The sequence below is a fragment of the Macaca nemestrina genome, chromosome 9 (genome assembly GCF_043159975.1).
Source record: "Macaca nemestrina isolate mMacNem1 chromosome 9, mMacNem.hap1, whole genome shotgun sequence".
Lineage (NCBI taxonomy): Eukaryota > Metazoa > Chordata > Mammalia > Primates > Cercopithecidae > Macaca > Macaca nemestrina.
In genome coordinates this window covers 57706453-57719803 of record NC_092133.1, presented here as the reverse complement: position 1 = coordinate 57719803, position 13351 = coordinate 57706453, and the positions used below count along the sequence as shown (strand labels likewise).

Sequence of the window (13351 nt, the reverse complement as noted above, 5' to 3'; positions counted from 1 at the left end):
TTCTGGAGCCCATTCATTGTCTTTATTACAGTTGACTGGCTGAACACATTTGAGCACCCTTGACAGATTCCAGATTTGAATTGAAGAGACTTAAGGCAGGTCAAATAACTTGCAATAAAGGGTACTTGTCTTTGGAACTTGTCACTTGATACAGCCTTCTGCTTAGCTTCCCAATATGGTATCAAATTGGTTTCTTTGACAATTAATTCTCTAAAAATTCCTCTTTCTTTCCTTTTTCTATCACTGTGATAAAAGAAAACACACCTTTCTCCCATTAGTGCATGTTTCCAAAAATTTGCTTTTTAAATTTAAATATTAATATAGCTTTTTTTGGACTTTCATACATACAACTGTATCTTCATGAGAGCTCGTATGTATAGGAACGCTTGGTCACTATAGATACCTCTTATAGTGTGAGCTCTTGGTGAGGGAAGAAGCACCATGGAGAATGAAGTCAGAAAAAGCTTCTATGATGGTAAAATAGACAAGAGTTCTAATCCCAGCATTCTCATTACTAGTTATATGACCTTGAGAATGTCTTAACCTTTCTCAGCATCAGTTATTGTTATCTGTAAAACAGGACATCTTTTATAAAGCCTAAATTATGATAATCTGCAGGATTTACTGTGCAGGGTAGGCCTTCAATAATGGGAAGTCATTTTTAAGAACCTCTTGTGTACTTAACACTGTGTTCATCTTTGGATAGAATACAGAAAGCTCACAAGGTATGACTGTCCCGAGGAGTTTAAAAATTTAGTTGAAGTTTAAAGTTAGCTGAGATATATTGCAGTAGATTTCATACTGCAATCACTTATTCTTTCACTCATTTATTAACCCATTCATTCAATAAATGTTTCTTATATGCCAAATACTACTTGTAGGGCCTGAACGGTAAATCAGTGATCATAAGTACACAGCTAGAGTCTGTGAAAATACACAATTTTAACTGACTAATTTTTTTGCTTCCTACACATAGTATACTTAGTGAATTAGAGTGGTTATAAAGACATTCTGGCTCCAGACTGCCTGGGTTCAGATCTCAACTCTGTCAGGAACTATGTGAGTAATTCTGGTCATGTTATTTTTAACTACTTTGAGCCTTGATTTCCTCATCTGCCAAATGAGATAATAATCATATGTATCTGCATGTGAAGATTAAATGAGTTAGTATAAATAAAGTGTATAGAATAACTTCCTGACCTACAAGACCAACAAAATGTTAATATTATTGTTATTGTTATTTACTATTTTCCAGACATCAGATTCTTAATTTTCTTTCAAGAAATAACCTCCTCGTTTTCTCAGTCCATTATTTGGCCTGTAACTTAAGCTTAAGCTAATTAGCATGGTTCATTTTTCTCAGCCATGGTGCTTTGTTGAGTTAGGACAAAAGCCGGTCAATCAAGTTCAATCAAAGTCCTTTCTAGGGCTTTTGCTTGAGTGTCCAGGAAGATGCATTCTCTCTTTTCTAATAGAATTGAACCTTAGTTGATACAGTTCTAGAGTTTCTGGCAACTTTCTTATCACTATATGGATCCAGATAATGACAGCATCATGGAAGAAGACAGAACAAAAAGATGGGGAGAAACCAAACACTAATGATAACATATAAGCCTCTAGATAGAATGATGACAAAGATATTCCTACTGAATTTTTCAGTTATAGGTGCGAACAGATTACAATTTTTCTATCCCTTTTTATTTTTAGTGTTTGGCTAAGTTAGCCAGATTTGGTTTTTGTTGCTTACAGTAAAGAAACCTAACCAATAAATAACTGGGTTACTTAGAGGTTGATGCAAGTTTCTGATTATGAAATCTCTTTCCTTTTTCTTTCTCCTTCCATCTAATATAGTCCATCTTATACCACTTTATCAATATTTGTAGAAGTTTTCTTTTTTGAGTAGAAACCTGTGATTGTTTTTTCTAAGACTAGAACATTTCCTGAATCTACTAGGGGTGACCAGAGTGTAGTCAGGAAGAAATGACAAAGTAAAGAAAGCTACAGATTGATTCAATTATAGGTAAATGGTGTGTTTTTGTGCTTGGTAAAATGAAAAATTAAATAGTACAAGTTTGTCAATGTGTATGCAGCAGTATAAGAGATCTAGTGTATATGTTCTAAAAAGCTACATCGAGATTAAAGAAGGATAATCAATTAGGCTATGAAAATAAATATGTGGCTACAAATGTTGGTAAGCACTATGAGGGAAAATATTGGGTACAAATATTAAATAACCAGAATATCACCCAAAATCAAAATCTTCACTAATAGTATAGCTGATATTTATTGAGCACTTAAGCATACAAGTACTTGCCAAGTACTTCACCTTTGCAACCTAGCAGCCGACTAGGGTACCCTGTCCTTTGGCATTCACATAAAATTCACCTGAGTTCTCATTCTATATATAGATGTAAAACTCAAGAATCCCTTCTAATGGCCCCCCAGATTCTTGGGTTGAGGGCTTAGGTTTTTCTGGCTCTAATTGTTTTCTTCTACAGAATTAGTTTTTTTTCTTTTTTCTTTTTTCTTTTTTTTTTTTAAATTTCAGTATCTGTCTCTGGGCTTGTTGTCACTAATTTGCCTTCCCAACACTAGATTCACTTTGGTACCTTATCCTTCAAAGGACCAGTGATACAAAGTGAAATTTATAAGAGATTTGTACAAAAGTTGGGTATGGGTGTGGAATTGAACCAGGTACATACAGCAGTTCACATTGTGTTACTGCATGATCAATATCTTCAGTGAGAACATACAGCATTCATGGTCCAGGGACAATTTCTCAGTTATTGACCATTGTCCCTTCTGTTGCTAAGGCTTCCATCCCTCCACCTTGTTAGGCTTCTTCTCTTTACTCCACTCTGGGCACCTTCCTCTCCTGAGTTGTTTACTAAAACTTTACTTTTTTATTTAATACTTACAGCCACGTTATGAACTCTGTTATTTAATGTCATATAAACAAATTAGCCTCACTCAAATAATTTGGGGTTAGGAATTGCCAGTGCAGTTTGAGGCTAGAGAAATTCCTTGGCATAATATATCAAATTCTGACAGAAGAAGCTAGAAGACTGTACCTTCATGACTCTTAAGTGAGCTGTGAGAAATCCTGCAGGTGTGTATGAGGAAGAGGGATTAGTGGGGTAGAAAGAAGTAGGGGTTACCAAAAATGCAAGACAATTTTTAAAAAACTTTGGAGTTTTCATAAAGTATGATTTCTGAGTTTATAAGTAGAAGGGGTTAATTAGTAGGGAAAATAATTCAAAGCCTGGGAACAGATGCCAAGGCATAGACAGAAAATTGTTCTTCCTTTTTCTCCTCCACCTTTTCTCTTCATAGCAGAATCACATAGCTCACAAATGTCTTTTTTATGACTATGCAGTCAAAGTGTACTGCTTTGTTGTAAGACAATTAGTTCTTATTTGTTTGAGCGAATGTTCTATTATTTATAAGGAAAGGATGGAAGAATTTCTCCTACCAAATTTTTTCCTATCTTTCATTAAATTGTAATGTTCACATTAAAAGTGGAATGTCCAGTTCCTTCAAATTTATTCCCCAAATGGTGATCACAGCTGAGAGTTTATCTGTAATATTTATGATGATGATGGTAGTAATGGGAAATATTTATGGAGCTTTTATTGTATGGCAGGCATTGGGGTTTCATTTAAGTCTCCAGCAATCCTGTGCAGCAAATACTGTTATTACCTCCATTTTATGTTTCAGAAAAAGAAAACAGACTCAGAACAGTTCAATGACACACTCAACGTCACATCAAGCAAATAAGTGGTTAAACTACATTTATGTAGGGAAGGTTAGCATCCTGATGGTTTTTTCCCTCGGATACTTCATGGTTGCTTGGATGCTTACAATCACCATTGGATGCTTTCATGGCTGATTCTGTCGCAATTTGACATTTATATTATCAATTGGTGAGCTGGCCACTGCTGAATCTTTTCTATTTCATTAATAATGATTTCATTTTGAAGAAATTAGATAGATATAAGATAAGGGGGAAAAAACCTGTCACTATAAGCATACAATCATAGAAATTTTAGAATTAAAAGTTTTCTTAAGGATGATTAAGAAAACATTAAGGAATCTGAGGCACAGAAGCATCAACTGACTTGGTCAAGGTCAAACAGCTAGTTACATAATCACATTTTCCTTTGCCAAAGAAGTAAAGTGTTTTAAGTAATTTATTTTAATGTTGAGAGATCTTTATAAATCCTCCTGCATTACTTAGATAAATAATTCTACACTACAATTGTTTTTCAGTAATTTTGTTTGGCTATTTGAGTGTGTGTTTTTCATAATCTCTAACCCTGAATTTCTCATCAATTCAGCCCTCCAGATTTTATTAGGTTTTGCATGCTCAGGAAATAACACCATCAAAGCAGAGTTATCTCCACATACGCAGGACAATTATATTGATATATCATGTGCTGTATTTTAATTTCAAAATTATTGCCTCATTGTTTTTTCCTGGAGCCCAGTTTTATTTCTTTCCTCTTATCATTAAAGGTACAGCAACAACTAATTCACCCTTAAAAAGAAGAAGAGAAAAGAAAATGTTTGCTTAAAAAAATGTAGCTAGAAAAATCTCCCACAGAGTGAATTCCCACAGTGTTATGGAGGATGTAAATTTAGCCCAGTGTGATTCAAACAATCAAGTTAGGAATTTTAATTTAATGGTTTGTTCCTTTGAATTGTTAGAAGCTCACCTCATTGTGGAAGTTGTGTTTGAATTGGAGAAAATTGAACTGAAATGTGTTGAACTTGCCCCAATCAGGTTGTTCTAGGAGGTCTGATTCACAGGACTAGAAAGAATGAATCAACATATCCAACAAAAGGAGACTTGAATGATTTCACTTTAATAATAATGATTCTATTATCCCCCAATATTTTAGAATTTAAATATTTGGTTTCTGTGGTGGCTATATTGTCTTAGTAGTTTTAATAGGGCTGGGGAATTATCCCCTTTTCATTCCAACATAACCCAAAGTCCCATGTTTTTGGTCTGTTGGTCAGAAACCTCAGTGCCTCACAATTTAGAGGGCTTGTGAATCAGCTTGGCGGTGGCAAATAAAATGCTGGAGGAGATTGAAAAAAATGTTGGAAGAAACTGCAGATAAGAAAAGGGAGCAAATATTTTTTGTGATATTTTAGGGAATAGTTTAACAGGTCTAATGGGTCTAGAGAATCATAGCTTATGTTTGAAATTATAATAGTAAAATTTGGTAAAATACAGCACTTTTCTTAGAAAGTAAGAAAACATACAAAAAAGCCCATCAAGAGGAAAGTAACTTGGTTATAAACCTTTTTACATGTTTACCCATAAAGAAAGAAATGTTAATAAAGTGAGCTCTTTGACAGTCAAATGGAGTTCTTACCACTTAGAGGCTTTAAAAGTTAGGTCGGGTAGGAACTTCATAGCCACATATATTATTCAATTTCACCTCAAATACATTGAGACTAAGGCTCCAGGATAGTGTGTTATGTCAAGGATCACACTGGTACTGAGTTACAAAAGTATTTCCTTTCCCTTCATGCCATGATGTCTTCCTGCCTTCTCTTAGGAGTGCTTGTGACTCAAATAACTGTCATTGCTCCTGAGTCCCTTTCTTGGAATATAATGTTGGTGTTAGTTTATGGTGTGCATGTCTGTCGTTTTCAAGGGCCACAGTCATGTCACACATATGGTGGCATAATTATTCCAACCACAAATACTAACTGTATAGTGGCTCAGGACCTCTTCACTGCTTGGTGGTTCTGAAAGACCCAAGCCCTTTTCAGGCAGATCCAGTTCCTGCATTATGGTAACTGAGTTCCTTTTGCTGTGAGAGATGACATATTCACAGGTTCCTGGGATTGAGACCTAGACATCTTTGGGGAGACATTATTCTATGTACCACTCATAGTTCATCACTTTTGGTCATTTGATTGCTAACTCAACTTAACTACTTTCACACACAGATATCCGTTATACACAATGCCTTCCTTACTTCCCCAAATAGGAAATCTAGATGTAGTTATCCCCTTTGTCTGGAAGACGCAATGGAGCTTCAGAAAGATTACATTAGTTGTCCATGAACATAAAAAGGGGCAGGGGAGCTGGGATTCAAACCCTGTGTGTCTGATTTGAAGTCTGGAGTTTTAACACATTTACTGTAAAGTCCTCAAGCTTCATTCACAATAAGGCAGTGGTTTTTCAAATTTACTTTAGCAGCAAAACCTTATGTTAAATGAAATCTTACACATGTAACCAATATGTCCCACTTCACCACGTAGGAGTTCAAAACAAGGTCATCTCTCTTTTCATATTCAAATTAAATGATGCTAAGTCCCATCGTGGTGTCATGAAAATGTCTCTCTTTTCTCCTTGGACCTTTCCTTCCCATAACAAGCCCAACAATGCTAAAAGTGTATATTCAGTTCATGACATATAAGATACCACATGAAGAAAAAGTCCAAAATAGTCTAATGCACTTCCTGGGAGCCAAGACCTCCACTGCTGTTGTTGCTGTTGCCGCCACATGGTGTCACTGGTGGAGACTGTAGTACCAAAGCCACGGCACTGTGTGTCCATGGAAGACCACAGCAGAGACCTATCTGCACACACTGCCATTTTTGGCTGGTGGTAGACTGCAGATGTGAGGGGTGAATGGGAATTTCTTTTGCTCTGTGTTAGGCAGAGCTATGGTCATCCGTGCTCCTGCTCATATGGCTCTACCATTTAGGTAACTGCCCTTTCAAAACACAATCTACAGCCATTTGTCCAAAGCATTCTCACCCATAGTGTCTGTCTGGGAAGCTAAGGCATGAGGGTTTTCCTGTCTCAGAAACAGTTCATATCCCAAACCAGCCTCCCTTATACATCAACACCCTAACCCATGATATTAGAGAAAATCCTTTCTTGGGCCCATGGTCTGTCCCAATTAATGCATCCAAATGAGTGATATTTCTTTAGACATGCTACAACTAGATTAGACTGCAAGGAACAGAAAAAAATTAAATCACCAAATGAATAAGACACAGGTTGATTTCTTTCTCATATTGTATCTTGGTGCTCCACCATGTGTTCCTTACTTTCCGAAGGTCAACTCATAGTTCCAGGTACTCTCAAAACCTGAAAGCTATAGGCATCGCATCCAATATTTCAGTCAGAAGGTAGCAGGAAAGGGCAGGAGAGAGAATGACACCTCCTTTAAGGATACTTTACATCCTACTTTCTATAACTTAGGTGGTCAGGTGACCACACTTACCTGCAAGGAAGCATGGGCAATGTGAATTGTATTCTGAGTGCCCACATGTCCTGCTAAAATTGGAGGATGCTGTTCTTAAGGAAAAAAAAAAAAAAATCACGACCAGCAGTATCCATTTTAAGAGGGAGAATCCTTCCTTATTACATAGTCACCCCAGTTTATAAAACAGTTGGGAGCAGATTGCCCTGGTTGAAGCAACAGTAGTTTCTAAAGTCCTGCCCACTCAGCCTTCTATACCTTTGCTCTGGTCCTTGAGGCAGTGATAAGAAATATGGGACTACAGAACTCAGCTGGAAAACCATTGTACAGGGATGACAGCTTGCAGCTCAAAGGGTTATCTGCTTCCTGCTTTTAACAAACACATTTGCCTATTTTTCTTGATAAATTTAAAACTTATGGAAAAATTAAGATATAGTATAATAATAATATGCCTGTAACCCAGATTCACCCTCATCACGTAAGGTACCAGTGTTGTTTAAAAAATATAAGGAATTTTGGATTCTGCTAGAATTCCTTTGAACCACCCCACAGCCTCACTGTCCACTTTCTTCAAGTCTATGGCCAACACGGCTCTCCCCAACTTGTATCATAATACTGGTTGGTATCCTTCTAGATCATTTTTTTCCCAATTAGCTAGAGTCCATACTTTATTCTTATTTCCTTTGTTCTTACCTAATGTCCTTTTTCAGTGGCAGGATTCCATACAGGGATGTCACATGATATTTAGGAGTTTAGTAGTCATGTCTCCTTTGAGTCCTCCTGTGGTGACAGATTCTCATACTTTGCTCGTTTTTGATGGCTTTCATAATTCTGGTTAGGCATTTTATAGGATGCCTCGCTACTTGGATTTGTCTGATGTCTTTATCACGACTAGGGTTATGGAAAATTTTGGTGGAGGAAGACCACAGAAGTAAAGTGCCATTTTTATCATGTCATACCAAGGGTCCATTTTATCGACATGATTTATGACTGTTGATACTCACCTTAATCACCTGGCTGAGGTAGTGTTTGCCAGATTTCTCCATTGTAAAGTTACTCTTTTATCCTCCTCTTTGCATGCTGTACTCTTTGGAAGGAAATCAGTAAGCCTGGCTCACACTTAAGCAGTAGGGAATGAAGCTCCTCTGCCCCCCATTTGAGGGAAGAATATCTTCTACATCTAGGATATAGCATTTGGAATGCTTCTGCATGAGGGATTTATCACTTCTCTCCCATTTATTTATCCAACCATTTATTTATGTCAGTATGGATTCATGGTTATTTATTTTATAATTTAGGTCCAATTCTACTTTATTTATTTTTGCTCAAATTGCTCCAGCTTAGAACATTGGGAGCTATTTCAAATAACTTCTATATCCCTTTGACACACCCCTAACCTCCCAGGGTCATTTTATTTAGTTATTTACTTTAGCAATTCTTTATTTTCTGGTACTACAAGATGCCCCCAGGCTCATTATGTCCCAGCCAGAGAATCAGCCATCTATTCAAGAAGCCCTGATTTCTTTTATTGGAGGATGATATAAATTGCTATTTCTTTTATTGGAGGATGTCTATGTACACATATACATATATATACACACACATATATGTATATACATATATATATACATATATATGTAGAGGATTTTCATTTTAACAGGATTTAGTTGTGAGCTAACAACAATGCAGTTCTAATTGTGGCATTTTTTAGCATTAAAGGAACAGGTGATAGAATACTTAGGGGGTGGTCCTTGGGGCTACTGGCCCCTACCACCATCACATTATGAAAGTAGTCACTTATTCAAATAGGTGACTTCAAACCTTTAAGCTTTCTTTGAGTCATAAACACCTTTTGGAAAGCTGCAAGAAGGTTAACAAACCTTTTGCCCAGGAAAAGAAAAAGCATAAGCAAACACACACAGAATCTGCCCAGGATTCCTAATGTTCATAGGCTCCTTGAAGTTCTGACCTAGGGCAGCCGGTGACTCCTGGACAGGGGACCATGGTGTAGCGGAAGGGCCAGGATGGCCACGTGCCTTGGTTCTTGGTTGCTGTTTTTCTCAAGCTTTATTTTCATTGTGACCTCTTTTCTGGCCAAGGAAATGGAGTCATTTAACAAATACATAAATAAAAGCCTGATTTAACATCATAGTTTCTTCATTGGTTGATTACAAACATTTTATTTTAAGCTGCTTCTTTTATGTACAATCATGATGGAGTTGTTTTGGGTTCTTTTTTGGTTTGTATGATTTAAAGAAAAAAAATCAGAGGTAATTTGCATGGTTTCTTTAATTCATATCTCTTTGAATTTTGTTTGAGTCACTTCCTCTTTGCATCAATGATTCCTATTTAAAACCGGTACAGTGAGAAGAAGTGTATATTTAGCATAAAGTTGTGCCTGTGAGAGCTGACATCAGTGCAGGACTGAAAGAGTTAACTAAGTTAAATCTCAGTACATTTTTCTGAAGCTGTGTTTAACACTGATTATTTCAAGGTGGTTTTTATAATCACTTCCAAATGTTTTAATGAGGCTGTTTTTCATTTTTCACTAGACTTCTTTAAAAATTTTTTCCTTTCCATATTGATTTTCCAGCCACTTTCCTTAATGCCACCATTGGCAGGCCCCTCCATGCACTTTTACAGTTTGTTCCGGAAACTCCCCTCCATCTCCTGGCCCCACCTCTCTTCCTGTCTCCTGGGTGCTCTTCATCCGAGGAGGATGCTCTTCTGCTCTGATTCCTCCTGGTTTCTCTTGCAGCCTGAGTCCTAGGCCATGTGCAGTTTTTATTTCAATCTATCCATTTTAGCTACCTCCTGCTGTCATTTTAGTTTTTAAACATCCCTCTGGAATAGAACCTATAAGACTTTGTGATTTTATTGAGTTTTCGATTATAAGCATTGGAAGATCTGTTTAATCATATGTGCCTTCCTTTGATTTCAGACTTGGCCTCAGAAGCACTTGCTTCCCTTCCCTATCTAGGTTTCCCTGGCCTGGCATGGGGCCCCGTCCCTACTGTATCAGGTAGCAATAGTTAATTAGGCTGCCCAAAGAAGGCAGGGCTGTGACACTTGTCACATGCCAGAGCTTTCAGACAGTTCTGTGTAAACACACATTACCAGCCAGCCCAGGCTGATGTCAGAGATTAGAGTCAGAATGCGCCTGCCATTCCTTCAGACGGAGGTCCTGTTAGGTCACGATAAACAGCCACAAGATCTATGGTTTCCCAAAGAGGAAAACCAATTCCCCAGACTCTCTGAGAGTGATATCTGTATGCTGGACACTCTTCTCCTTGCAAACATCATGACGCAGAAACGAGATCACTCATCAGATGTGTTGTTGTATCTTGCTGCAAGAGTGCTGGGTGTTTTCTAAAAGGTAATGATAATAAATGGTCCTGCTTTCCCTATTTTCTTTTCCTTACTCTTCTCTTTGAATCCAGGGCCTATTCTCAATTTAGTTAAAATCTTTATAAGTACAGCTTCCCACCCTTCCAAACTAAATTACTTACATAAGCTTATTGAGAGATGCTGCATTTTTCTTTTGAAATCAAAGTAGAATATTTATTTTTAATGGAGAAAGGAGGGGTGTCCCAGGTTGACGTCATGGTCTCTGTCAAGGTTATCAGAATTAAAAGCGTGAATATAGTGTCCTTTATGTATGTGCTTGGGTATTTAAGCTTGCTAATTGACTATTCCCCCCAAAATGAGAAACTATTTATATATGAATGATATTAAAGTAGTTCTACCACTCAGTGGGGGAGAAGGCAAATTAGGTACTTTGTTTGTTTAAAAAAAAAGCTTTTTAAAACTTGGATTGTTGTACAAATTTAATGTTAATTTTCAAGACCAAATTGCTATTTTTCAATGTAGTGGTAATACTAAAATAACAATAAGTTATGGACACATAATAAGAATCCACATTTTCCTGAGAGCATTCAGATGGAACAATATGAATTGTCAAATCATTTGGATAAATACAGTCCCCAAAACCCAAATGTTTTCTTTTCACATATCTAAACATGTGAGTATTTGGAAATGTCAATTTAGGGTTGATATTTTTCTTCTTTCAAGCAGATATTTGGCACCCTGTGAACAGGACAGTGTGTGAGGCTAAAAATTATGTGTTAAATGCATTGCAGGTTGAAGCACAAAGGCCCACTTGAAAAGAATCTTTGGAAAATCACAGTATCAGGGTCTCTGTACCATGAACTGGGTTCCCAGACAATATCCTTTCATGATTTCTTCATGAATGCCCACAGAAGTGATTGATCTGACTGTAGTCCTAGTCAGCTTGAGCTATCCAAACTCAAGAAAAAAGTGTTACTTGAATTAGGGATCTTTTATTAATAAGATTAATTGGCATAAAATTTAACAGTTGAGAAAGGATACCAAAAAGTAAGATAAAATAGGGGTTCTAATGAGAAACAGATACCCATCCCCAAGGAAATAAATGTGAGCGCAGATGTAATGTTAACACAAAGAAAAGGGGAAAATGTGTAGTTGCTGTGCATAGTGGCAAGCTCCCTCCTAGGGCTACGTCCTGGCTTCCAATTCTGTTCCCCCTATTATCTCCAACTCAAAGATTCTGCTTTTGGAGCTGAAATTCTCCATGCTTTGCTCTACCCTAAGGGAATGCATTCAGTTTTTCTGGAAGTTTTTATTTTGTGAAAGCTAAATCTCTTTGCTTTTATCTCAGCAATGATGTATTTTCACAAACGCAGGGCTGGCAGTCCCAGCAACAATTAGTCCAGCCTCTGCCTGGTCCCGCGAGGGGATGGGCAGCACCAGCTCACTCCCACTGGCATCCATATCCTCATTAATTTTTTTCTTTTCTGACATGCTTTTCTTTTTTGGTTCTCTTAACTGTGACCAATCACAGGGTCAGCTTGACATCTGCTTGTTCCATAAAGTCTTTCTTAAGGATTCTGGCCTCCTTGTTCTCACTTTCCTTGGATGCTGAATGACACTGGCTCCTGATTGAGCCCTTGGTTATATACTATCTTCTACTTCTTTCTCTCTCTCTCTCACCTCACATATGTTAGCTTCAGTCTTATCAGCTAGACTGTAGGCTGCTTGAGAGACAAGAGACTCATCTTCCAGGAGGTCTCTTCATAACCACACTCATGATGAGGGGCATGTAATTTTTACTATTTGCCACATCTCCATTGTGGGCTTGATGGACTTGGGTAACAAGGAGATTCCCTTTTCTTGAGAGGAAGGAGGCCCTGAAGAATGTATTGGAAAATATTCTCTAATTATGTCATTAATGGATTATAAAAGGTGATTGGGGTTTCTGAGACAGATATCACAAGTTATTAACTCTCCACTGTTGTGAATAAATTTCAAATTCCTGGGATCGATTATTTTGGGCAAAATTAGCCTAACATTATTGTTTCAGCAAAGTATCTGACAATGCTATCTTTTTGCAATCTTTTGGGACATGCAAACTGAGCTAGCTCAGTGCTTTACAGATTGTTTTTCCATGTGCTAAAATCAGTTACACTTGCATTTTTAAAATGTGGCTTAAAAAATTCATAATGCTGTTTTCCCAACTGGCACATATCCCTTATGGCACTAAACCACATTTCTGGGGTAAGGTGGATGAGATGTTTTAGGGAGATGCACCAATGGACATTTTTAAATGAAAACATTTATTTTATAGATTCAGGCAGGGGGTACATGTGCAGATTTGTTACGTAGATATATTGCATAGTGTTGGAGTTTAAGCTTCTAGTGTACCCATCACCTGAATAATGAACATCATACCCAATGGTTAAGTTTTCAACTTACATCTCTCAACTCACCTTTCCCCCTTTTGGAGACCCTCAGTCTCTGTTATTTCTCTCTGTATGTCCATGTGTGCCCATTGTTTAGCTCCCAACTTACAAATGAGAACATGTGATATTTGGTTTTCTGTTCCTGAGTTATTTCACTTAGGATAATGGCCTCCAGCTTCATCCATGCTGCTGCAAAAAACATGATTTCATTCTCTTTATGACTGTGTAATATTTCATGGTATTTTATATATATAATATGTATAATCTCTATTGTATATAATATAGAATATATATTATAGATTATATATTATAGATTATCTCTATATATCTATATATCTA

The 13351-nt window shown here is 37.1% G+C and overlaps 1 long non-coding RNA gene across 1 annotated transcript in view; it reads left to right on the top strand.

Moving 5' to 3' along the window:
• Nucleotides 1-536: 536 nt before the first annotated feature.
• LOC105466174 (uncharacterized) overlaps nt 537-13351 on the top strand; it is a 118170-nt gene continuing 105355 nt past the window's right edge. The window contains exons 1-2 of the long non-coding RNA XR_011607778.1: nt 537-725; nt 977-1059. This is a non-coding gene — a long non-coding RNA (uncharacterized lncRNA). The remainder of the gene's footprint in view (nt 726-976; nt 1060-13351) is intronic.